The 24989-nt window shown below is 41.5% G+C and overlaps 1 protein-coding gene across 1 annotated transcript in view; it reads left to right on the plus strand.

The window, feature by feature from the left end:
* KCNQ5 (potassium voltage-gated channel subfamily Q member 5) overlaps positions 1 to 24989 on the plus strand; it is a 579817-nt gene that overhangs the window by 527198 nt on the left and 27630 nt on the right. The gene's annotated exons all lie outside the window — the stretch shown is intronic.

Raw genomic sequence — 24989 nt, forward strand, 5'->3', positions numbered from 1 at the left:
CTTTTAGATGGAATGCTCTATAAATATCAGTTAAGTCCATCTGGTCTAATGGGTCATTTAAGGCCTGTGTTTCCTTGTTGATTTTCTGTCTGGATGATCTGTCCATTGGTGTAAATGGGGTGTTAAAGTCCCCCACTGTTATTGTGTTACTGTCGATTTCCCCTTTCATGGCTGCTAGTATTTGCCTTATGTATTGAGGTGCTCCTACGCTGGGTGCATATATATTTAAACTTGTTATATCTTCTTCTTGGATTGATCCCTTGATCATTATGTATTATCCTTCTTTGTCTCTGTGGCAGTCTTTAAAGTCTACTTTGCCTGATACGAGTATTGCTACTCCAGCTTTCTTTTGATTTCCATTTGCATGGAATACCTTTTTCCATCCCCTCACTTTCAGTCTGTGTGTGTCTCTAGATCTGAAGTGGTTCTCTTGTAGACAGCATATATACGGGTCTTGTTTTTGTATCCATTCAGCCAGTCTACATCTTTTGGTTGGGGTATTTAATCCATTTACATTTAAGGTAATTATCAATATGTATGTTCTTATTGCCATTTTTTTAATTGTTTTGGATTTGTTTTTGTAGGTCTTTTTTCTTCCATTCCTCTTTTGTTCCCTTCTCTTGTGATTTGCTGACTAACTTTAGAATGGTATTTGGATTGCTTTTTCTTTCTGTGTGTATGTATCTATTGTAGATTTTTGGTTTGCGGCTACCATGAGGTTTTGATGTAGCAGTCTATATATAAACAAGGTTGTTTTGAGTCGCTGGTCTTTTAATTTCAAATACATTTCCAATATCCTGCATTTGTACTTCCCTCTTCTCATGATTGCTGGTTTTGATATCGTATTTGTGTGTGGATGATTTCCTACCTTTATTGTATGTTTGCCTTTACCAGTGAGCATTTCCATTTGTAATTTTCTTGTTTCTAGTTGTGGCCTTTTCTTTTCTGCCTAGAGAAGTTTCTTTACCATTTGTTGCAAAGCTGGTTCGGTGATGCTGAATTCTTTTAGCTTTTGCTTGTCTGTAAAGCTTTTGATTTCTCCATCGAATCTGAATGAGATCCTTGCCGGGTAGAGTAATCTTGGTTGTAGGTTTTTCCCTTTCATCACTTTAAATATATCCTGCCACTCCCTTCTGGCCTGCAGAGTTTCTGCTGAGAAATCAGCTGATAACCTTATGGAAATTCCCTTGTATGTTATTTGTTGCTTTTCCCTTGTTGCTCTTAATATTTTTATTTTGTGTTTAATTTTTGTCAATTTGATTACTATGTGTCTCAGTGTGTTCTTCCTTCGCTTTATCCTGCCTGGGACTCTCTGTACTTCCTGGACTTGGGTGACTACTTCCTTTCCCATGTTAGGGAATTTTTCAGCTATTATCTCTTCAAATATTTTCTCTGGTCCTTTCTCTCTCTCTTCTCCCTCTGGGGCCCCTATAATGCAAATGTTGGTGCATTTAATGTTGTCCCAGAGGTCTTTTAGACCTCATTTCTTTTCATTCTTTTTTCTTTGCCCTGTTCCATGGCAAATGATTTCCACCATTCTGTCTTCCAGCTCACTTATGCATTCGTCTGCCTCAGTTACTCTGCTACTGATTCCTTCTCATGTATTTTTCATTTAAGTTATTGTACTGTTCATCTCTGTTTGTTTGTTCTTTAGTTCTTCTAGGTCTTTGTTAAACATTTCTTGTATCTTCTCGATCTGTGTGTGCCTCCCTTCTTTTTCCAAGACATTGATCATCTTTACCATCATTACTGTGAATTCTTTTTTGGGAAGATTGCCTATATCCACTTCACTTAATTGTTCTTCTGGGGTTTTATCTTGTTCCTTCATCTGGGAAATATTCCTCTGCCATCTCATTTTGGCTAACTTTCTGTGATTGCAGTTTCCCTTCCACAGGCTGCAGGGTTGTAGTTCTTCCTTCTGCTGTCTGCTCCCTGGTGAGTGAGGCTGTCTAAGAGGCTTGTGCAGGCTTCCTGGTGGAAGGGACTGGCTTCTGCCCACTGGTGGTTGGAGCTGGGTCTTGTCCCTCTGGCAGGCACGGCCGTGTCAAGGGGTTTGTTTAGCAGGCTGCTGTGGGCTCAGGAAGACTTTAAGCAGCCCATCTGCTGTTGGGTGGGGCTGTGTTCCTGCCCTGTTGGTTGTTTGGCCCAAGACATCCCAGCACTGGAGCCTACAGGCTGTTGGGTGGGGCCAGGTCTTGGGGAGAAAATGGTGGCCTCCAGGAGGGCTCACGCCAGTGAGTACTTCCCAGAATTGCTGCTGCCAGTGTCTTTGTCCCCACAGTGAGCCACAGCTGCCCCCAGCCTCTGCAGGAGACCCTCTAATACCAATAGGTAGGTCTTTCCCAGGCCCTTATGAGATCACCACTTTTTTTCCCTGGGTCCTGGTGCACACGTGACCTTGTATGTGCCCTCCAAGGGTGGAGTTCCTGTTTCCCCCAGTCCTGTGGAATTCCTGCTGTCAAACCCCACTGGCCTTCAAACCCAGATTCTCTGGGGGCTCCTCCTCCCATTGCCAGACCCCCAGGCTAGGGGCTCAGAACTTTCACTCTTGTGGGAGAACTTCTGTGGTATAATTACTTTCCAGTTTGTGGGTTGCCCACCCAGAGGATATGTGATTTGATTTTACTGTGACTGCGCCCCTCCTGCTGTCTCGTTGTGGCTTCTTCTTTGTCATTGGATGCAGGATATCTCTTTTAGTATGTTCCAGCAGTTTTCCTGGCGATGGCTGTCCAGCAGTTGGTTGTGATTTTGGTGTTTTCGTAAGAGGTGAGGTCATGTCCTTGTCTCTACCTCTGCTGCAGTCCTTTATAGCCTAACATCTCATCACCTCCTCCACCTCAGGGTCACACAGACCAACCCTGGAACAATGTAAAGGGGACTGCACAGAGGGTGGGTACCTGGAAGTGGACTCACTGGGGACCGTCTCAATGGCTAGCTACACGGATGCCATTGCACTGGCGGGTCTTTTAAGTGACAGGTTTCCACCACTGCCTGTTGTCTTTCCAGGAACCCCAACCACCAGCTTCCCATCCCTTTCAATTGTCTCCATTACCTGCCTCCCTCTAGAGGCATTTGGGCTTGGGGTCTCCAGTCTAACCATGTCACGTCCAGAATCCTACGTATTGTATTTCAGAAAAACCCCGGCACATCCTGGTCAGCCTTGATCACATGACAGCTAGTCTTTTGTGTTCCAGTCTTAGTGCAGCCTTTCAAAAGTCATATGGAGCATTTGATTAGTGTACAAGAAATAAAAGAACATGAGGAAGCAGGAAGCCAGCTAGTCAGGAGCAAAGCCAAAGTGTGCTAACCTCTACCCCAGAGCTCTTTCTGTTATAATGTGTGGCCCACCTTTAGCTGCTTCAAGAGGTTGAAGGGATGTTCTTGGTCACTTCAAAGAGCAGCACGAGAACCCAGTGTGAATACCAGCTTTTAGCTCAGTATCAGGACAGTCTAGCAATGAGAGACCCCGCACCAATGGAAGAGCCCATCCCTGGATGCCTTCACCCCGAACCTGGATCATCAACACTCAGGGGCTCCAGGCCCTGAGGAGGTCAAGCCAGACAGCCCCAGAGAGATCTTTTCACCCCGCGTTCTGCAACTCTTCTTCTGGCTCCTCCTCAACCATCACCTCTTATGCCCCCTGAAAAGCAGAGGACGAGGGGAGGACCGGCTGAGGGATGCTGCTCTGACCTGCCCTCACCTCCTCGGATGCAGAGAAAAGTGCTTTGCGTGGCCTCTTACTTCTCATGAGCCCCACTCTTCCTCCTCCCTTCCACTGTCGGCTGCAGCCCTGAATCTCCTGAGAAGTGTGTCCTCTGTGCCCCGCCTACCCTGACGTGTGTGCCTGTGCGTGTGCATGTGTGTGTGTGCGCGTGCGCACGTGAGCTCTCCAGAGTGGAGCCTTCACAGGACGATGAATTCCCTTCAACTGGTGGGTTCCCATTCAAGTCACCGAATGTGGGGGGACTGCCCAGAGCCAGCATTTTTCTGGCACTAGAGGGGCCAGGTGAGTAGACATGACCCGTTTGTCTGTAAGCTTTACCACCAGCCCCACCCCGGTGACCGTGTTGACTGGCCCTGGGGAGTGGGGACGCATCTTCCTCACTGTGCAGCCTTCACACTTTCCACAAAGTAAGCACAAAGTCAGCTGTTACACAGATCACAGAATTTAGCCACTATATAAGGGGAGCACTTTTCAGCTGCATGGTGATTTTTCATTCATATATTTCAAGCTATTTCCTTCAAAGGCACACTTAGTTCTCTGTTCCACAAAGAGAAACCAGTAGGACACAATTTTTAAGTTATATTTAATTGCTCTCATGGAGTGTTCTACTGGGTAAAAAAGAAAGAAAGAAAGAAGGAAGAAAAAAAGGCCAGGATCCTTTCAATGGCTGACCCAGGAAAAAGCCAAGTTACCCAGGCTTTGCTTTCTGTTATCTGCAGTATGAAGCTCAAATTGTTCTAAATTCCTTTTATTTTCAACGTCTGATTTTTCCCAGCTTTTCTTCTCTTGCCATCTCTTTCGTCTGTTGCCACATACAATGCATAACAACAGTTCCTAAACTCTGAAAATATAGAAAGCTCAGAAGAATATTGCCTGGGGAAAATTAATCCCTGTACCTCTAGTCACAAAGATTCATTTGCACATGAAACCCTGAATTCCCCCTGGTGAGAGATTTCCATCTTTCATTAGTCTTATGCAGTAGCAACTGGTGTACTACATCATGATGTCAGAGCCAGTGAGTAAGCTTTCCCCAAACTGAACCTGTGTTCCCATGATTTTGTGTTTTGGTTGAAAAAAGTCATGACCTCACGTTGTCTTGTATTTGTATCAGTTACCTGTTCAGACAAAGCTGTCCCCTCCCCCCAGATTTAGTGGCTTAAAACAGCAACCCTTTTTCAGCCTGCACTTCTGTTGGCAGTTCTTCGGGCCTTGGCTGGACTCACCTGTACACCTGTGACCAGCTGCTGGGCAAACCCATCTCCGCTCAGTGCAGTCTCCCAGACTCCAGCAGGTCGGGCAGATTCTCATGGTGGTAGGTTCCTAAGAGAGTGTTACCAAATGCAAGTCCGTGTGCCTGATGCACAGTGAGGCCAAACAATACCGAAACGTCGGCGTTTGGACCAGAGAAAGGTTTATGGCAGGGCCGAGCAAGAAGAACAGGTGGCTCGGGCCCCAAAAACCCCCGAACTCCCTGCAGGTTTCAGCAACAGCATCTTTAAAGACCAGATGAGGGAAGGGCTGGTTACTTGTTGCAAACTTCTTTGTGTAGCATCCTTTGCTCTTGCGGCTGTCCGCGGTTGGGTCACAATGTTCTTGTAAACCTCCAACAAGACAAATGTCATTCTCTGTTCTGCAACTTTGTTATCTCTATATGAATGTAAACGGTGCTGTACCCTTAAAGGTCAGAGCCTTGAGAATGGGCTGTTCTGTATATTTCAGGCTAGAGGCAACATTCTTAACTGGAAGCAAAGGTAGTAGAATACGAAGGTTAAAGTAAAAGAAGCAGATCCAGTATGGAGTCAAGCTTGTTCTTCTCTGTTAAAAGAGTAGAAGCGGAACCTGCAAGGTCTCTGAGGCCTCGGCTCAAGTGCTCACAGAGTGACAGTCACTGCATCCTGAGGGTCACAGCAAATCATGGGGATGGCCCAACGTGAAGTGGGGACTCCACTGTCCCAACCCACACCCGCCACTTTAGCTTACTCACTCTCATTACGTGCAGTTGGTTCTGCGGACACAGTGTCGACGGATGATCGCTTTGTGTTTCTCCCCATGGTTTCTTTCACTTCCAGAGCCTCAGAGGGAAAGGGAGGGAAGACAACGTTGTTAGCACCTAATATACGACAGGAGTTGACTAGGCATTTTCTTTTTTATTTTATTTTATTTTTGTAACATCGTTATTGGAGTATAATTGCTTTACAATGGTGTGTTAGTTTCTGCTATATAACAAAGTGAATCCGCTATACATATACATATATCCCCATAGCACCTCCCTCTAGTGTCTCCCTCCCACCCTCCCTATCCCACCCCTCTAGGTGGTCACAAAGCACCGAGCTGATCTCCCTGTGCTATGAGGCTGCTTCCCACTAGCTATCTATTTTACATTTGGTAGTGTATATAAGTCCATGCCACTCTCTCACTTCATCCCAGCTTACCCTTTCCCCTCCCTGTGTCCTCAATTACATTTTCTATGTCTGCTTTTTTATTCCTGTCTTACCCCTAGGTTCTTCATAAACTTTTTTTGTTTTGTTTTTAGATTCCATATATATGTGTTAGCATACGGTATTTGTTTTTCTCTTTCTAACTTACTTCACTCTGTGTGACAGACTCTAGGTCCATCCACCTCACTACAAATAACTCAATTTCGTTTCTTTTTATGGCTGAGTAATATTCCATTGTACATATGTGCCACATCTTCTTTATCCATTCATCTGTTGATGGGCACTTGGGTTGCTTCCATGTCCTGGCTATTGTAAATAGAGCTGCAATGAACATTGTGGTACATGACTCTTTTTGAATTATGGTTTTCTCAGGGTATATGCCCAGTAGTGGGATTGCTGGGTCGTATAGTAGTTCTATTATTAGTTTTTTAAGGAACCACCATACTGTTCTCCATAGTGGCTATATCAATTTACATTCCCGCCAACAGTGCAAGAGGGTTCGCTTTTCTCCACACGCTCTCCAGCATTTATTGTTTGTAGATTTTCTGATGATGGCCATTCTGACTGGTGTGAGGTGATACCTCATTGTAGTTTTGACTTGCATTTCTCTAATGATTAGTGATGTTGAGTTTATTTTTGTGTATGGTGTTAGGGAGTGTTCATTCTTTTACATGTAGCTGTCCAGTTTTCCCAGCACCACTTATTGAAGAGGCTGTCTTTTCTCCATTGTATATTCTTGCCTCTTTTATCAAAAATAAGGTGACCGTATGTGCATGGGTTTACCTCTGGGCTTTCTATTCTGTTCCATTGATCTATATTTCTGTTTTTCTGCCACTACCATACTGTCTTAATTACTGTAGCTTTGTAGTGTACTCTGAAGTCCAGGAGCCTGATTCCTCCAGCTCCGTTTTTCTTTCTCAAGATTGCTTTGGCTATTTGGGGTCCTTTGTGTTTCCATACAAATTGTGAAATGTTTTGGTCTAGTTCTGTGAAATATACCATTGGTAGTTTGATAGGGATTGCATTTGAATCTGTAGATTGCTTTGGGTAGTAGAATCATTTTCACAGTGTTGATTCTTCCAATCCAAGAACATGGTTTACCTCTCCATCTGTTTGTATCATCTTTAATTTATTTCATCAGTTTCTTATAGTTTTCTGCATACAGGTCTTCTGTCTCCATAGGTAGGTTTATTCCTAGATATTTTATTCTTTTTGTTGCAATGGTAAATGGGAATGTTTCCTTAATTTCTCTTTCAGATTTTTCATCATTAGTGTATAGGAACGCAAGAGATTTCTGTGCATTCATTTTGTATCCTGCTACTTTACCAAATTCATTGATTAGCTCTAGTAGTTTTCTGGTACCATCTTTAGGATTCTCTGTGTATAGTACCATGTCATCTGCAAACACTGACATCTTTACTTCTTCTTTTCCAATTTGTATTGCTTTTATTTCTTTTTCTTCTCTGATTGCTGTGGCTAAAACTTCCAAAACTATGTTGAATAATAGTGGTGAGTGTGGACAACCTTGTCTTGTTCCTGATCTTAGTGAAAATGGTTTCAGTTTTTCACCATTGAGAACGATGTTGGCTGTGGCTTTGTCATATATGGCCTTTATTATGTTGAGGTAAGTTCCCTCTATGCCTACTTTCTGGAGGGTTTTTATCATAAATGGGTGTTGTATTTTGTCAGAAGCTTTTTCTGCATCTATTGAGTTGATCATATGGTTTTTCTCCTTCAGTTTGTTACTATGGTTTATCACATTGATTGACTTGTTTATACTGAAGAATCCTTGTATTCCTGAGATAAACCCCACTTGATCATGGTGTTTGATCCTTTTAATGTGTTGTTGGATTCTGTTTGCTAGTATTTTGTTGAGGATTTTTGCATCTATGTTAGTCAGTGATATTGGCCTGTAGTTCTCTTTCTTTGTGACATCTTCCTCTGGTTTTGGTATCAGGGTGATGGTGGCCTCGTAGAATGAGTTTGGGAGTGTTCCTGCCTCTGCTATATTTTGGAAGAGTTTGAGAAGGATAGGTGTTAGCTCTTCTCTAAATGTTTGATAGAATTCACCTGTGAAGCCATCTGGTCCTCAGCTTTTGTTTGTTGGAAGATTTTTTTTTTTTTTTTTTTTTGCGGTACGCAGGCCTCTCACTGTTGTGGCCTCTCCTGTTGTGGAGCACAGGCTCCGGACGCACAGGCTCAGCGGCCATGGCTCACGGGCCCAGCCGCTCCGCGGCATGTGGCATCCTCCCAGACCAGGGCACGAACCTGTGTCCCCTGCATCGGCAGGCAGACTCTCAACCACTGCACCACCAGGGAAGCCCTGTTGGAAGATTTTTAATCACAGTTTCAATTTCAGGGCTTGTGATTGGTCTGTTTATATTTTGTACTTCTTTCTGGTTCAGTCTCGGAAGATTGTGCACTTCTAAGAATTTGTCCATTTCTTCCAGGTTGTCCATTGTATTGGCATATAGTTGCTTGTAGTAATCTCTCATGATCCTTTGTATTTCTGCAGTGTCAGTTGTTACTTCTCTGTTTTCATTTCTAATTCTATTGATTTGAGTCTTCTTTTTTTTCTTGATGAATCTGGCTAATGGTTTATCAATTTTGTTTATCTTCTCAAAGAACCAGCTTTTAGTTTTATTGATCTTTGCTATTGTTTCCTTCATTTCTTTTTCATTTATTTCTGATCTGTTCTTAATGATTTCTTTCCTTCTGCTAATTTTGGGGGTTTTTTTGTTCTTCTTTCTCTAATTGCTTTACGTGTAACGTTAGGTTGTTTATTTGAGTTGTTTCTTGTTTCTTGAGGTAGAATTGTATTGCTATAAACTTCCCTCTTAGAACTGCTTTCACTGTATCCCACAGGTTTTGCATCATCTTGTTTTCATTGTCAGTTGTTTCTAGGTATTTTTTGATTTCCTCTTTGATTTCTTCAGTGATCTCTTGGTTATTAAGTAGTGTATTATTTAGCCTCCATGTGTTTGTATTTTTTACAGATTTTTTTCCTGTAATTGATATCTAGTCTCATAGTGTTGTGGTCAGAAAAGATACTCGATATGATTTCAATTATCTTAAATTTACCAAGTCTTGATTTGTGACCCAAGATATGATCTATCCTGGAGAATGTTCCAGGAGCACTTGAGAAGAAAGTGTGTTCTGTTGTTTTTGGATGGAATGTCCTATAAATATCAGTTAAGTCCATCTTGTTTCATGTATCATTTAAAGCTTGTGTTTCCTTATTTATTTTCATTTTGGATGATCTGTCCATTGGTGAAAGTGGGGTGTTAAAGTCCCCTACTATGATTGTGTTACTGTCAATTTCCCCTTTTATGGCTGTTAGCATTTGTGTTATGTATTCAGGTGCTCCTATGTTGGGTGCATAAATATTTACAACTGTTATATCTTCTTCTTGGATTGATCCCTCAATCATTATGTAGTGTCCTTCTTTGTCTCTTGTAATAGTCTTTATTTTAAAGTCTTTTTTGTCTGATATGAGAATTGCTACTCCAGCTTTCTTTTGATTTTCATTTGCATAGAATATCTTTTTCCATCCCCTCACTTTCAGTCTGTATGTGTCCCTAGGTCTGAAGTGGGTCTCTTGTAGACAGCCTATATACGGGTCTTGTTTTTGTATCCATCAGCCAGTCTATGTCTTTTGGTGGGAGGATTTAATGCATTTACATTTAAGGTAGTTATCGATATGTGTGTTCCTATTACCATTTTCTTAGTTGTTTTGGGTTTGTTATTGTAGGTCTTTTCCTTCTCTTGTGTTTCCTGCTTAGAGAAGTTCCTTTAGCATTTGTTGTAAAGCTGATTTGGTGGTACTGAATTCTCTTAGCTTTTGCTTGTCTGTAAAGGTTTTAATTGCTCCATCGAATCTGAATGAGATCCTTGCTGGGTAGAATAATCTTGGTTGTAGGTTTTTCCCTTTCATCACGTTAAATATGTCCTGCCACTCCCTTCTGGCTTTCAGAGTTTCTGCTGAAATATCAGCTGTTAACCTTATGGGGATTCCCTTGTATGTTATTTGTTGTTTTTCCCTTGCTGATTTTAATATTTTTTCTTTGTATTTAATTTTTGATAGTTTGATTAATATGTGACTTGGCGTGTTTCTCCTTGGATTTATCCTGTATGGGACTTTCTGCACTTCCTGGACTTGGTTAACTATTTCCTTTCCCATATTAGGGATGTTTTCAACTATAATCTCTTCAAATATTTTCTCAGTCCCTTTCTTTCTCTCTTCTTCTTCTGGGACCCCTATAATTTGAATGTTGGTGCATTTAATGTTATCCCAGAGGTCTCTGAGACTGTTCTCAATTCTTTTCATTCTTGTTTCTTTTTTCTGCTCTGCAGTAGTTATTTCCACTATTTTATCTTCCAGGTCACTTATCCATTCTTCTGCCTCAGTTATTCTGTTATTGATTCCTTCTAGAGAATTTTTAATTTCATTTATTGTGTTGTTCATCATTGTTTGTTTGCTCTTTAGTTCTTCTAGGTCCTTGTTAAATGTTTCTTGAATTTTCTCCATTCTATTTCCAAGATTTTGGATCATCTTTACTATCATTACTCTGAATTCTTTTTCAGGTAGACTGCCTATTTCCTCTTCACTTGTTTGGTCTGGAGGGTTTTTACCTTGCTCCTTCATCTGCTGTGTGTTTCTCTGTCTTCTCACTTGGCTTAACTTACTGTGGTTGGGGTCTCCTTTTTGCAGGCTGCAGGTTCGTAGTTCCTGTTGTTTTTGGTGTTTGCCCCCAGTGGCTAAGGTTGGTTCAGTGGGTTGTGTAGGCTTCCTGGTGCAGGGGACTAGTGCCTGCTTTCTGGTGGATGAGGCTGGATCTTGTCTTTCTGGTGGGCAGGACCACGTCCGGTGGTGTGTTTGGGGTGTCTGTGATCTTATTATGATTTTAGGCAGCCTCTCTGCTAATGGGTGGGGTTGTGTTCCTGTCTTGCTAGTTGTTTGGCATAGGGTGTCCAGCACTGTAGCTTTCTGGTCGTTGAGTGGAGCTGTGTCTTAGCGTCGAGATGGAGATCTCTGGGAGAGCTTTCACCGTTTGACATTATGTGGAGCCAGGAGGTCTCTGGTGAACCAATGTCCAGAACTCGGCTCTCCGACCTCAGAGGCACAGTCCTGACACCCAGCTGGAGCACCAAGACCCTATCAGCCACATGGCTCTTTTCCACCAACTGCCATCGTTAAAATCACTGCAGAAGATGCAGGGGGAGGCATGCAACCTACTGTCTGCAACCCTTTAAAAAGCATTCATTAATGGGTGTGATTGACAAAAGCTGAAGAAAAAGCCATGTTGCTCCTGGGAAGAATGCAAGTGTAAAGATCTGAATAAAGAGAGGTAGTTTTCTGTGCACCAAAGCACTTGTCAGCTCCTCTGTAGGTAATGATAGTCCTCTGTTAAAGAATATTGTTGCAACAGCAGTGTAGGAGACTGTTATTTCTGGCGTCAGCGGTCCCCCATTCACCCCTATGGACGGCTCCAGCTTTGTTCCAGTGATCGGCAATACTATTCCAATCATCTAGGCATTTTCCATCTGTTAGCTCCTTCAACACCCACACAGCTGTTTTGCAGATAAAAAAATTGAGACCCAGAAAATGTAAATAACTTGCCCACGTACCTCAATCTAAATACAGAGCTGGGGTTTGGAATCGCGCTTAGGCATGATTCCAAAGCTCTTCTTGTCCTGCCATGCTGCTTAGCAGATGTCTTTCACATACATCACATCACGAATGAGTGAATGCATGAAATGTGGAATAAATCAGCTATAAGTGTAGTGTTAGTCAAACGATTTGATATCTTCTTTTCCAATTAATATGGCCTGTCTGCTCAAGCCATGTTCCCTTAGTCATTACATAATCTATAAGTATTGTTTCCCACCCCTTCAAGCATCAAGGTAACACATCAGTAATTCCCATTATTTTTTGAAAGGCCACTCTTAAACGTTGCCATCTCTGGCCAAGCTCACCCAAATGGTACCAATGTCAACACGTTGTCATTTCCTGGCAGTATCGCTGCTAGCCTAATAAGAATTGAAAGTTGGGGAATAGCTTACCAGATCTCTTTTGAACTCCCCAACAGAATTGTTTAATGAATAGTGCAGATTTGTAATTCTGCAGTTTGTTGGGCCACTGCAAATCCTGACTGTTTGACTGTGGTCAGATGTCTCTGAATATGGTTCAAAGGAGACAGAGCTCATCTTTTTGGAGATAAGATTCAGTAAGTTCTTTTAAGTCACTTTGCCATGTTTCAGAATGTTTCTCCCTAAGGTGACGTACTGTCTGTCTTAGTCTATAATAGCAGGAGCCATCCATCAGCCTCTTCCAATTTGACCTGGTTCAGTTATTTTACTGTACGAGGAGGCCAACTGGGGTGGTGCCGGCAGGCTGGACCCGCGATTGTCTCAGTGGTTGGCCTTTGCTTTCTTATAATCACTTGGCTGTGCTAGGATTACCGGAACGTTCGTTCTAATAAAGGCAGTCCTGCTGGACTATGAATTTGCCTTGCTTTTATTGCACACACTGAGATCACTTACCGGCAGAACTATGAAAGTCTACAAAAGTCGATCTCTGTGTCTATGAGTGAAAAAAAAATGTTTTCACAAAGCTGTGACTATTTATGTATTTGTTTTCAATTCAGTATGGTGAGTTCTCAAGAAATTTTTTATGAAAATTAAATTAATCCAACACAGTGGTTAAAAACACAGTTTGGGAATAAAAGGGAGCTTGTTTCAAATCCCACTTCCCCCACAAGGTAGTTGGGGAGGAGGCAAGTGACCTAACCTCATTGTGCTTGAGTTCCTTCTCTCTTCCTAAAGCAGCAGGAGGGAATTCCCTGGCGGTCCAGTGCTTGGGACTCGACTCCGCGCTTTCACTGCTGAGGGCCCCTGGTTAGGGGACTACGATCCCACAAGCCTTGCCATGCGGCCAAAGAAATGAAATAGAATAAAGTAGCAGGAATAAAACCTCCCTAATAGGATTGTTTGTGCACTAGTGAGATGTAATGTGTGTAATATTCTTGCCTGGCACAGAACAGGTACTCAGTACATTGAATGTATTGTTATTATTTGTTAATTTATTAATGCTAATTTCTGCATTGATTTTAATGAGTTCAAGTCCTGGGCTTGATTAATTTGCATGTTTTCATCTTCCTTTCTTCCAGCACCCGATGGCAATTTCTGTCAACGGTAAATGGAAGTTTAAAAGCTATATGTTCACACAAACTTTCTTTCTTTATTCCTTAGAGTGAGTTTTAGGAGTCTTCCTGGTAAATAATTTATATAATCACAGAAAGAATGAAGTTATCCTTATTATATCTCAGACTATTTTTTATCATGGATCATTGCCTTTATTAAAGGTGACAGAAATAATGCATTTGTTCTGGAAGAGAGTCATTGATTTACTATATGACAGCACAGTACATGGCACATAATAGTTGCTGAGAAAATATTTATCGCGAATGGATAATTAACAGATAATGACCAAATAAATGATTTAATATTTATTTAGTCAGGAGACAGTTCATTGCACCTCTTTATAGAAATTGCTTTGGTGTTGTAAAAAGCCCCCCACACAAATGAGATGCATCACTGAAGCCCAGAGTGTGATATTATTAAACGTGTTTATTGCTGAATCACTGAATGTTGAGATAGTCGATAAACTAGATATTTGAGTGGTTTTTAAGAAGATAATTAAACTCCTGTATTGCCTTATTGTTGCAATAATCTTAAAAGAAGTATAAAACATACTCCAGTGTTCCCTTTTGAATAAAGATGGTGAATATATCAATAGTAACCTGTGCGATTCAAAATAATTTTTTAAGTACTTTACTGGGCAGTTACTAGGCATTGTTGTGGTGTGATCAGCAATTTTAGCCTAGAGACCATGTCAGTTATTTTTGAACACTCTCCAATGCTTCATATCATCACTCAAAACAGAAAGACTCCTTTTAATTAAGTGTCAGGAACCATCCATGAATTTTTGCCAGCATTTCTGCTAGCCAGTAAGTAAGGTTAATTGACAATCCCTAATAGAGAATCTTAGAGAAATTCACACCATAATTAACATAAGTTAAGATGCTGATAGTGCATGAATTATCTACTCAGTCAGCGTGAGTGGGGTCTTTGGTCTTACAGAGAAAGTGCTCAAGTGCAGTAGTGTCTTACATAATAGATCCCTCATTAGTGTGAATTAGTATTTCTGAATGTTGCTAATTAGCAAGACTGAGAACAAAAAAAATAAAATTCTGGTTTTCCAAATTGCGAGGGTGCTGGTTAGTGTGTTTGCTAAACACGGTTAGATTACCATTTTGACTGAATTCCAACAACCAGGTTTCCCGTGGTCGGCAGGCACTGTGTGTGGTATGTTTTACCTGCCTGGGAGTAATCAGCCGTGTGCTACGTTTGCACTGAAATTTGAGATAAATCATATTTTAGGAAGTTATCAAGGATATAGTTTGGTGAAGAATACGGATGCAGTGTTCTATTTCTGAGGTGACTTAGAAACTTCAAAGAGAAAGCGATGAGAGTAACCCTCGTTTTCCCAGGCTGTAACTTATCCCAGCCGGTGTGGAGCCCACCCACTGCCCGCCCTTATGAGACGTGGGCTGCAGACTACGCGCATTTCTGTGTGCCACCTGGCGGGGAAGGGCGTGAAAGGGACAAAAAAAGAGTTTTTATCTTTCGTGCCAAAGAGCAGTGGGTGATTTTTTTAAACATCTGAGAGAGAACTGATGATGGAGAAGTTAGAAAAGAAGAAATAATGAAGAGAAGTAAAAATGGGGGTTGCACCAGGCAGAAGAGACTGTCTATAGTCCTTTTCAATCTACAGTGAGTGTCGTGAAATCAAACTCACAAGGTGGGAGGTGTGGGGTAGATGGGATGAGGCAGGACAGAATAGGAAACAGACTGCATCACAAGTAGTGGGAGTCAGGATTATTTCATGAGCCTTTTAGATTTTTTTCAAAGAATTCGTATTTTACCAAAGTAATACATTTGCCTAGTTTTAAAAGTCAAATAATAAAGATGAACACACAATGAATCATAGACGTAAAAACATAAAGCTACAAAACTTTTAGAAAAAACGTAAGAGAAAATCTTCAGGATCCGGAGCTAAGCAAAAAGTTCTTAGATTCAGCACCAAGAGCACGGTCCATGAAAGGAAAATTGACAAAGTGGACTTCATGAAAATTTAAAACGTCTGCTCTGCAAAGCACCTTGTTAAGAGGATGAAAAGACAAGTTGCAGGCTGAGGGAAAAGGTCTGCAAACCACATGTCCAACAAAGATAAGACTCAAGAGTTAAAAAAAAAAAAATTTGAATTAGAAAATGGTCAAAAGATAAAAACAGACCTTTCACTGGAGAGGGTACACAGATGTCAAATAAGCACATGAAAAGATGTTTAAATTCATTTGCTATTAGGAAAATGCCAACTGATACCACAGGAGATATCACTACACACCTATCAGAATAACCAAAATAAAAAGCAATGGCAACACAAAATGCTGGGGAGAATGCAGAGAAACGATTTCTTATCCGTTGCTGGTGGGAATGTAGAATAATACAGTCGGTCGGGAAAACAGTTTGGTGGTTTCTTATAAAACTAAGCATGACTAAGAAATCGTATTCTTGGGCATTTATCCCAGAGAAATGAAAATTTTCGTTCATAGAAAACCTGTACACAAGTGTTCATAGCATCTTTTATTCATAATAACTAGAAACTGGAAACAACCCAGATGTCATTCAGTTGGTGAATTGGTTAGACAGACTCTGGTACACATGTACCAGGGGTACTATTCAGCAGCAAAGGTGAACAAGCTATTGATATGCACAGCTTGGTTGAATCTTGAGGGAATTATGCTGAGTGGAAAAGAAGCCAATTTGAAAAGGTTGCATACTATATGATTCCATTTATATAACGTTCTCCAAATGACAAAATTATAGAAATGGAAATGAGATTAGTGGTTGCCAGGAGTCATGGCGGGTAGGGGATGGGAGGAAGGAGTGTGGCTGTAAAAGGACAACATGGGAACTCCTGGTGGTGATGGAAACATTCCGTATCTGGACTGTATCAGTGTTAACACCCTGGCCGTGACACTGTGCTGTAGCTTTGCAAGGTATTATCACTGGGGGAAACTGAATAAAGGGTACACAGGACCTCGGTATTATTTCTTGCAACTGCATATGATTCCGCAATTACAAATTTGAATTTGTAGTTACAACTAACAAAACTGAAAGTTTAATTTAAAATAATAAATAAAAAGTGAAATAATATGAACTCTTTATATCAGAATATGATGTTTCCCTGCCTCAGCCCTCCCACTCCACCTCCCAGGATTTCTTTCCAGAAGCAACCATTTCTGTTTTTCTGTTGTTTCTTCTAATACTTAACCAATGTCTGTATTTTTTCAATAGTATGTGCATACAGCTAACTTCTGATTAATCAATTCTGAACATTTTCTATTAACTTAAAATTCTAGTAAATGAAGATTTAGCTCTTTTTTCACTGTTTACCTTCTGCAGACCCCCCCATCCTTCCAATCTAGGTTTTGTAATTTTTTGATAAGTCAGAATTCAGGGTCTACATTATACCTATACGTATTATATTGTACTACTACTGTTTGTTTTTCCGATAGTAAATAAATGCCTATTTCTCGCTGTTGTTGCTTTCATAGTTCTTCCCACATCTTGCAATAATCTGTCAGTAAAACTGTTCACAAGGTCAGTTGTGTCAGTTCAATGATCCAGTTCCATGGTGGTGTTTCTTGGAGACGCCGCCCTCCTCTCAGCCGGGCCGGCTGCTCAGCAAGCCTGCTGCACAGACATCAGCTTCTGGCTTCGTTTTGATGTTCTAGATTGCCTTCCCAGCCTACAGGGGCGTATGGTTTTGTCTTTCTTGATTTAGCCCCTGTGATGGAAGGCATATTGCTGACCTCCAACAACCTGCCTGCGCATGGGTCACGCCAGTCCTACGTGGACGGAAGCGTCTCCGCCTGGCGCACGGCGACCACCCAGGGTTTCCTTCACCCTCATCCTGAGCCGTGTCTCCTGCGCCGGCTCGTCCTCTGTCTTGATTTACATCCCCATTTTGATGGGGTGCGTCCTCCAGAACACTCCTGAGGAAGAGTACAAGGAAAGCAAATTTTTTTGGAGATCTTGCATGTCAGAAAATGGCTTTTTTCCATCTTCATGTTGCTTGATAGGTTGGCTTGGTATACAATTTTAGGCCAGAAATCACGTCACTTTGGAATTTTGAAAGCATTGTACCCTGGTGTGCTTGTTTTCAGGATTGTTAAGTCCAAAGCCATCCTGATGTTTGTACGTAACCAACGGTGTGATGTTGCCTGTCCTACATTTGGAACTTTGTACGATCCACTTTTGTCCCCAGTGTTGTGAATTTTCATAATGATTTTCCTGGGCACAGATGTATTTTTATCTACTATAGTGGGGACTCAAGGGGTCATTTCAAACTGGTAATTTGTGACCTTCTGTTCTAGAATGTTTTGTTGCTTTTTTTTTTTAAATGACCTCCTCCCTTCATTTTCTCTGTTGTCTCATGGAAATTCATTATTTAGAGGCAGGGCTTGGGGACCGGCCATCTGACTTTCTTCTTTTTTCTCCCATTTTCTACCTCTTTGTCTTTTTGTTCTGTTTTTGGGGAGTTCTGGCCAACTTTATCCTCCAAACCTATCATTTCTAAGGTTCTTTATTGTCGTTGTGATTGTTTACTGTGTCCCTCTATTTTAGCTTCCTGTTTTTGCTGCACAGATGTAGGACCTGGCTTTATCTCTGTGAAGATGTTAATAACAGTGTTTTCTTTTGCTTCGTTTTGGGTTGCTCTTGATCTCTTTGTACTGGATGATTTCCTCAGGCATTTAGTAAACTTTGGGTGTCTCCTCGCAGAGAAGTGTGGGATCCGACAAGGGTGACTGGAACTTCTGAGCATGTGGCCGGGGGCGGTCAGCTTGACCTTCCCCATGGGTGGATCTGGGTCAGCTGTTTCCTGGGACACCTCTGGACCTTCAGCTGTTTCTTCTTGGGCCGATCAGACTCCCAGAGAGGTCTTCTCCAGACTCCTACCTGGAGGTACAGGTCCTGCTGCCATTGTTGAGATGGTGACCGGGCGCTAGTGGGTTCTCAGCATTCAAGCTGTATATGGTCACTTGGAACCCATGCCTGAGGACCCCTCGTCCGAAGCCCCCCAGCCAGAACCCTGCTGGAAAAGGAGCGGAGTCCTGCCCAAGGCTGCAGGCAGGGTGCACACAACCTCCCTCCAGTGAGTCGCCCCGCAGGGACCGAGTGCTGCCCTGACTTGTCTGAAGTGTGAATTTTGTTTCTCGGCTTTTCCCAGCCTTGGCTTGGGGTTTTCTCTCTGGTGCCAGCCAGTCGGCTACCTCACTTGCCCAGCTGCTTTCCTACTTTCAAGATTATGTTGTTGCTGCCTCCCCTCCTGTTCTATCCTTTTATGTGTTTAAGTCTTTTTAAAACGTATCATCACTATAGTTTTAGTGAGCTTTTCAGAGGTATCAAGATTAGATGTGTATGTTCATTCTACCGTCTTAACCTACAGGGCAGCTTCTATCGTGTGTGTGTGTGTGTGTGTGTGTGCGCGCGCGCGCGCGCACGCTAGATCGCAACAGCAAGTGTATTTCTCATTGTGTCTAAAAGTCAAGCAGATTTGGAAACTGATGCTAGGCCATGCCAACAGCAAAGTTGTCAAGTCCAGTCAAAGGCCAGTTGTATTTTCTCTTTACTGTGAAAGTCTTCTAAGGAGCTGAGGGAGTTTTCATGGTATATAGAGCCACTTTTTTAGAATGTGGTAGTCACAGGATAATCTAGATCTAACTCTTTATTGGCAAAAAAAAAAAAAAGGTCAGCTGCACTTCCCCTGATAGTGTATTTGATTGTACCTCTTCATTTCTGTTATGGGTACCACAACTGTATTTTGAGTCCCAAATTTCCTGCTCCACATAGAGAATGTCACAACACCAAAAAATAAAATAAACAGCAAGCACAGCTGAGTTATGCAGTCTCTATCAATCTATAATCTTCAGTTGTGCTAACATTTACACCTACTTTGGTAAAAAATACACCGGAAAATGCAATTACCCGTTCAAAATATTAAAAGTAGCTCTTTAACTAGAATATTGCTTTAAAAACTCAAAAGGATGTTTTATTTTGAAACCAGTAGAGGCCACAGATATGAATACTGGGACTTCTTTTCAATAAAAACAAATATTTATTTTTCAGAATTTTTTCCCTAGTACTATAGCATTTTAATTCTACAGCCTAGAAAAAAAATTCATGAGAAAATGTTCACAGATGGATCAAAAATTTCCTTATAGCATTCTATTTTATTTTTATCAGAATTCAGTGAGATGGTTTCCTAATTCTTAATGAGAACTCACTTTTAAGCTGTTTCCTCCAAACCTTCTAAGATTCAGAACTGAGTGAACAATGGTCACATGACTGAAATCTCACCCTTTGTCCCTGCTGTGCTAACACTGGAAAGCACTGGATTAAAGGTCACATTTGGAAACGCACAGGGGAGTGAGTATCCAAAAGTGATTTATGAAGTTACACTGTATCTCACTGTAATATATTGACATTTCCATTAGTATACATTGTTCCTGAAGAGGAAAGTAAGTCAGGATGGGTTTTATTATATTTATACGGAGGATGTGGGTAGAGGGCCCTCCTGCTCTTGTACTGATGTTAAAATTCTTCTCTTATTTACTAATTGTAAACTTACAGACTCAAGAATTTAAAGTGGACCTACAGGTTGCGTGTCAACCTAAAAGTAAAGTGCAGTGTACCATATTTATTCAACAAGTATTTCCTGAGTTCTACTATAGAAGTTATTCATGCTTTTACTTTAAACTTATTTTGCCTCTTAAATATTTTCATGGACCACTGGGGGGAAATCCTATTTTTAAATCCTATAAAAATTAAACACTTTGAGGAAAAATTGGATCTTTTTTCCACAGTAAGATCTCAAAGTATATATCTGGTCATGAAAGATCACCAAAACATACAAACAACAACAACAACAAAAAAAAAAAACAGTAAAAGAGAAACCGATAAGGCCAAATCCAGAGGTTAGCTAGTGCATTAAACTTTGTGATCGATCAGAGAGATGGAGCAGACGGGTATCACTCACCCTGACTGGTTCCCTGAGTAAATACTAGTTTGCTTACCCTGTTCCAGGCACTCTGTTCCAGGCGCTTGAGATACATCAGAGAACAAGATGACACTCTTGGCCTTGGGTAAGGGAGTCCTGGTCGTTCTCTTGGAGAACAGACACTGAGCAGAGGCCTCAGCTGCTACGGAGCCCACAGGCCATCTGGAAGGGAGCATCCCCAGAGGGAGCCCTAGGGAGAGAGGTGCACGGCGCGCAGAGCAGCCGGGAGGCCTGGAGGGAACAGAGAGAGGGGAGCCCTGATGGGAAGGTGGGAGAAGGGGCGGCACACAGTGCCCTGCAGGCCTTCTGAAGACTCAAGCTTCTACTCTGCAAAACACGGGGAGATTTGTGCACAGGGAGGCGCGATCTCAGTGTTCAAAGGACTGCTGTACCCTAATAACCTGTATCTTGGGCAGGTCATCTAAGCTCACTGATATCAACCTAAAAAAAACAGGAAACCAATTCAAGAGGCAAAAGCATTTATTTGGGATCAAAGAATTGCAATTTGGGGTACATGTATTGGGGTAGAAACACAAATAGTGTCCCTATTACAGGAGAGGGAATCAGGGTTTTTAATGAAACAAGTAAGAGGAAGATGAGACAGGTTGCTCTTAAGAGTCCACTGGTGCTGATAAGTAAAGCTATTGGATTTGCACTTCACTGATGAGTCCAGCAAAGTGGTCACCAGGTAGAGGTTCATTTTCATCAGTCCCTTCAACACGGTCTTCTCATTCTTGCTGACTTCTTGGGATGTTGGCAGTTTGGCCCAGTTCACAGGGTCAGAAAACAGGACGCAAGGCAGCTCCTCCAGGATGGCTGCTCTGGCCCCATTTTAAAAGCCCCACTTACGTCATTTTTCACTCCGAGCTGCAGCTCCTTCATTTGTGTAAAATGAGCACAATATTTCCAGTCTGGCAGTGTAATATTTTAAATTACAGCTCATCTTTGTAAGCCATCTCACACACAAGGGCTGAATGAACGAAGGTCCTACATCCAGTCCTAAAATCCTACATCCAGACTTTATTGAAGTCAAGGGGAAATGCTTCACTCACGAAGCAAACGTGCACCATCAGGGCTCTGGGGGTGGTAGGTCCATGCATGAGGAGATACAGGGGAGATGGATACGTGGATGAAGGAGGTGGTCCCTGCCCTCGCAGCTCGCTGTCTGCCAAGGAAAGGGGTTGTAAACAACAAATATAAGAGATACGTATGCAGAACAGGAGGACAGGGCTGAGTCAGTCTTGGGGGTTAGGCTGCATTTTCCGGAGGCCACAGACTCAAAAGGCTTGTGTCTGGAAAGCTGGATCTGAGGCTCTGAACTCTGTCCTACTGCCCTCATGCTCTTGGCTTTGGATAACTCAAAATCAACAGGAATTGCTAAACCGCAAAATAAAATTCTAGTTTTCATCACGGCGCAAGAGTTATACACATGCTGAAATGGAGGTGATTTGTTGTAAAGATTCCGATGTTCTTCTCATTTTGGGGTGCTCTTGCTTTTGTGGTGCTCTATGCATATAATCATCTGTCTACTGCAAATTCAGCACCCGCGGATTGCCAGCCAAAAAGAAAGGAAAAAAAAAATGGAAAGGGGATGTGTAGAGTGTAGCCCTTGGGAGAGTAGCCAAAGGTAATAATGCTTAGACAGCACCTTGAGGAACTGTTCATCGTCCGGTGTAGCTGGAGCATGAGATGAAACAGCCATATAATAAGATGAGGCTGAATAAGGGCTTTTCAGCTATCCAAGCAAAGTCCCCCCCATGGCAACCAGAGATGTACAACTTCTAATCAGTGTTGAGAACTTGACTTTGACGTTAAACATCAGTTGATGCAAAGAAAGATACTGGAAGGGAAGAGGCCTAAATTTAATAGGATTTGCCTGAGTGTTAGAAGTACAAAAACCTTTACTCATTCTCCATGATTTAATTTAAAATTCGACTTTTCAAAATTTCTAGGAGAAGCATGCATTACTGTCATAATGAGAGAAAAACAAAGTTAAATAAAAGCTATTTGAAAAGGCAAAAGTCTAGAACAAAAAATATATTATCTGGAGTATTTTTCTGGGTTTCTTATTAGTGTCTTGAGGACACAGCAGCACCCAGCACAGAACAGAAGGAAAGTCCCCAAACAAGGACGTAGCAAAATAATATCGTGCTGCTGCATCAGGACCCAGGCAGTTATTGTAAACTCAGCTGGATTAAAGGAGATGCCTTTGAACTAGCACATGGCTGAAGTGGAGACTGTAAATTTAAGATGATATTTAAGGTATCGGAAATGATAGTGGGGAAAAGGTAATTGAAAGACAAGCAGCAGCAGAATTGGAAAATCAATTATACTTCATAACAGGTTGTAATAAATTAGTTATCACCACCATTGATAGTTGACGTTTTAATGTGTGCTCCTTATAGCACAGTGGAATAGAATCATTACGTGGTCCATTTAAATGCCTAAAATGTATTGCGAACTTGTAGCTTTCACATTTTTACTATAAGAAACATATTACAGTACTTTAAGTTGTGCAACTTGGGAAGATTTTATTTTCTTCTAATTGTTTTCCTATTTTTCAAATACTCTATTTCAAAAAACGTATTTTTTTGTGATGGAAAAAAATCTTTAAATTCCTTAAGGAACATCTTACGGAAAAACCTGAACGAACTTTTCGGCCAACCCAATAAAAGTAATGTAAATCATCTATAGGCTCATGCCCTGATACAGCTAATTTCATTTTTATATATTCACTTCTAGCTGGTTTTCTACTTCTAGCTGCTTTTCTTTTTATATATCATGGTATATAGTTCTAATCAACGTGAGTATTTGGTTTCATATTTTAATTTTACTGAACACTTAAAAATACTTTCATACTACCATGTACTCTTCATAATTATCATTTTTGTAGCTGTGTAGTACATCAGCATGGTCAAATACTATAATTTACAGTTTCCTACTTTGGGACATTGAAATTTATATAACTATCTCTGTACAATAAGCAATGATGCAATAAAAATTATTACATTAAGCTATCTTTATTTTCTTTTTGAAATTATTTTCCAAAGATAACTTTTCTGGTATAAAATTATAAGATTGTTGATTTTAAATTTTTTTAAACTTTTTCTTGCCATAAAACTTTGTTCTGATTTACATTGTCACTAGCAATGTCAAAGTATACCAGAGTCACCTCAATTTTGTTAGTATTAGTTATTATTCTTCTGCTACCAAATAAGTATAAGTCCATACTTTCAAATAATTTTAATTTTTTTTTTAATTTCTAGTTAAGTTGAAAAGTTTTCTATCATTTTTTGCTACTGGTGGTCTTTCCTGACTGACTTATTTGTATAATACATTCATATTTTGGATTGTGATCCATTCAAGTAAGCTTCTTATACATTATAAATATTAAGCTTTTTTATACCTTTCAGTTTTTTCCTAATCAGGACTTTTCTTTGCATTATAATTTGGTCATTTCATGTGGTAACATTTTCTGTCTTCATGACCAAAGCGGTCAGCTGTCTCCTTTATAATTCCTCTTAGTGACCAAACATCAGGCCATTACCGTTTCCTCCACAGACAAACAAATGTTTTCTGCTAGGTTTTGACAGTTTGATTTTATTTCTGTCTCTGAACGTGTGAGTCTCTTGTGTGTAAGAACAGTAGTGACTCCGTTGAAAGAGAACAGGGTCACGGCCTGCAGAGCGGGTCTCAGGTGGCCGAGGGGTGGAAAACAGTGGCTGGAATTCAGAAAGCCGAGGCCTCCAGGCTGAACAATAAGATGATGAAACCTGTTCCCAGGTCACCAGCTTGTAAGGGATTTCTTTTTCTGTTTTTTATGATGTGATTATTTCCTTTTGTCTTGGGAAGCACCTATATTGTCTCAAACTGTGCAAAATACACTGGTGATGCGAGGGGAAACACGGGGATGAGCCCAAGTCCGATGGCAGACTGGTCACACACACACACGCCTCGGCTCCAACTGGGGGAAACCAGGGGCACCGTTTTCCACTTGCAGTCAGTGGTCCTTCTTGGCTGCACGTGGACACCTCTGGGGAGCTTTTATAAATACTCTGAGGCCTGGGTTCCAGCCCATCCTGAGTACTGAGGTGTGATTCTAACATGCAGCCAAGGTTGAAAACCATTGTAATCATTTCGTCAAGAAATCTAATCTGTAAGAGCAGGTGACAGAGAGAAAGAACCAGAAACTACCTGTCATTTTTCTCGAAAACACCTGCATCTTGATGGCAAAATTTATAGTGGGAACAGGAAGACGGTCTTTGGACATAGCAGAAGTTTCCAGAATCTTCTCTTTACCTCCTCTCTATCATGTAAGGTCCAGGTGGTTCTTTGCAAAAACCATGGAATACAGTTTCCAAAACCTGGGGGAACAAAGTATTTGAAAGCAAATCTTGAACACAGCTAATTACTAGGAGACAGAGAGGCTTGGGGGAGACAGAGGGCTGTATTTTCAGCTTCCTTTCTTCCCAGCACAGACGGGGCGCGCACAGGGCAAGCCTACCAGACACAGAGGCTCGCCCACACGGAGCACGGCTTGGGGAGCACTGCACGCCACTGGCACGCAGCCCTTCAGGACTGGGTTTTTGCAGATTGGTGCTCACGTGAGCTCCTGTTCCCATGACCCACATTCTCCAAATGC

This window comes from Globicephala melas, chromosome 14 (genome assembly GCF_963455315.2).
Source record: "Globicephala melas chromosome 14, mGloMel1.2, whole genome shotgun sequence".
Taxonomy (NCBI): Eukaryota; Metazoa; Chordata; class Mammalia; order Artiodactyla; family Delphinidae; genus Globicephala; species Globicephala melas.